Source organism: Artemia franciscana, chromosome 16, assembly GCF_032884065.1.
Source record: "Artemia franciscana chromosome 16, ASM3288406v1, whole genome shotgun sequence".
In the NCBI taxonomy this organism is placed as follows: domain Eukaryota; kingdom Metazoa; phylum Arthropoda; class Branchiopoda; order Anostraca; family Artemiidae; genus Artemia; species Artemia franciscana.
The window spans coordinates 11,706,657-11,709,551 of NC_088878.1; positions in this window are offsets into that span (position 1 = coordinate 11,706,657).

Here is a 2,895-nt window from a genome sequence, read left to right on the forward strand (position 1 = left end):
GTTGAAATGTCTTGATTATTTAACTTGAGCTTAGAATTTTAAATGTTGTCATTTCTTCCAACCGTAAAAATTGACTTAGTAGTGACCGCCTGCGAAGTATGACTTCCCAGTCGTATTTTCATACCAGACCGGCCAGTGGACACTGCTGACTTGGGTATCTTCTGCGGCTGCTTGCTGACACTCCAGCTCAGACTCTTTAAGAATAACCCAATAAATAGCGGCTGGAAATGTCAAAGAAGAAGGCCCAAATTTCGATAGAATGGCAGGCTTGAGTAAGTCCTGGACCAGGCTAAAATTCTGCCGTCAGATGCAGAAATTGTTGCTGCTGGACCACCTCACGTAGAGAAGGCTGGAAACGCTTTCAACGCCAATTTGCATGATGATAAAGATTGATTACAAATAGAATGCCTATAGAATTTGAAATATATCCTGAGAAGTGAAATACATTGCTGCCATCTATTTTTTCTACCTAAAAGTTTGACTAAGTTGTGCTGCAAAACATGTTATGTGATCATGTTCCTTTCCAATATACCCCAGGTAAAACTGACGTATTAACAGCGTTAGCAGGAATTTTACCAATAGATTTGAGAGCTAAAGAATTAACAATTATGCGCTATGCAAAAAAGGGTAGGCCAGAACTTTCTACACCAGTCATCCCAATATCCAGCAGGACAAAGTCACACAGTGTATACACAGATGAGATTATAAAAGTTTTTTTGGATGTTCCATCCCTTTCCATTAGATAGACGTAAACTGAAAATTGCTCTTTATGAAAAGTGGTATCAAGGTTTCACTAATAGAGTGAGTTAATGGCCAATGCAATTCTTTCCATCGAAAGGCCATTTAATAGCTGCTTCTAAAATGAATATTACACACCAGCTAACGCAAATTATAACAGGACATTGTCGGTTAAATTATTTCTTAAATAAAATTGAAAAAGCTAGAAGCGGAGAGTGCATTTGTGGTGAAAGTAAAACTTGTAGCCACTTCGTGTTTACTTGTCCTGTATATTTGTTTTTATAACAATTATATTGTTGTTTTTCGGGACTGCTTAAACTAGTAGGGGAAGTAAATTTGTATATGGTTCGTAACCGGGAGGATAGACTTCAGCCTGGCTGTGACTGTGGGGCGTGCTTGGAACTTGGTTCCCATTGAGATCCGGCAGTCACGAACACTTGGCTCCTTTAAGAGACACATGAGAAGTTTCTTATTAAAGGCTTCTAATTAAATGTTTCTTATGGTTTATTTATTATTTTTTTTCTTTTTTGGGTTGTTGTGTTGTTGGCTTTGTGTCCTCGATGATGCGAGAATTTTAATTTGTGTTTTATTGTTGGGTGATGTGAGGGTCACTGTTTCGTGGGGACTGCCGGTGAGTTGATTTCTTTTCCTTATATACTTACATTTAGATGCTGGTTAGTATGTTTATGACAAGTTTTATGATTCTTTAATTTATTGTATGTCGTTTCCCAAGTAACGGGTCATTGAGCCCTTTGGGATATTGTTTTTGTTATTGTTATTTTATGAAAAACTAGCTGTTGGGGTGGCGCTTCGCGCCATCCCCAGCCCCTCCGCGCGCGTAAGTCGTTACGCGCCATTGTAGTTGTGTCCCTGTGTCCCACCAGTGAATATAAATATATATATATATATATATATATATATATATATATATATATATATATATATATATATATATATATATATATATATATATATATATATATATATATATATATATATATATATATATATATATATGTTTTTAACTACGTAAAACTTGCGAATATACAACATTCTTTGCTGTCCCATTGTCTGTACATATAAATAGATTGTCAGGTCTACCGACTCTTGAACATGCTACATATAATTGTCCATGGGAAAAACAATCTATATTCAGATCTATACCTCATTATTCTAATGATTGCCCTTGAGCTTTGTTGATGGTGATTGCTAATCAAACATTCCCTGTGTCCCCATCGTCATTTATATCCCCCTGTGCCCCCGGCGTCCCCGTTGTAGTTGTGTCCCTGTGTCCCAGTCGTCATTTATAGTCGACAAACATGACGTCAGTCGACACACAAACATGACGTCAGTAGACACACACGTCCCAGTCGTCATTTGTGTCCCGGTGTCCCAGTCTGTAATTTCTCTTTGAGTGTCCCGGTCGTCATTTATATTCCCTGTGTCCCGGTCTGTATATACATTCGTTTTTGAATTGGTATATGATGAAATAAATTTTTAGTTTTTTCCTTTTTTTCTTTTTAGATTTTTTTTTGGTTTTTACCTTTTTTTAGCTTTTTAGTTTTTTTTCTTTTTTCTTTTTAGTTATATTTGTAGTTTTACCTTTTTTAGTTTATTTTTATTTTAATTTTTTTTAGATTTCTTTTTCTCCTTTATTTTTCAGTTTTTTTCCTTTTTTTATTTTTTTTTCTTTTTCAGTTCTTAGTTTTTTTATTAGTTTTTAGTTTTTTTTTTATTTTTAGTTTTTTTGCTGTTTTAACCCTTAATTAGTTTTTTTAGTTTTTTTTCTTTTTTAGTTTTTAGTTTTTTACCTTTTTTTTATTTTTTTTTTATTTTTTTAGCTTTTTTAGTTTTTTTGTAGTTTTTACCTGTTTTTTAGTTTTTTTTATTTTTTTTTTTTTAGTTTTTTTCTTCTTATGTATTAATCCTAAAGCCAAGGTTCGAACCTGGAACCTCTTGAACCCAGAACCTGGAACATAACGCTTTACCAACTCAGCTACTTCGGCTTTAATACATTTTACCTTTTTTCGTTTTTTTTTATTTTTATTTTTATTTTTTTAGTTTTCTTTTTCTCCTTTATTTGTCAGTTTTTTTCTTTTTTTTGTTTTTTTTCTTTTTCAGTTTTTATTTTTTTAGTTTTTTTATTAGTTTTTAGTT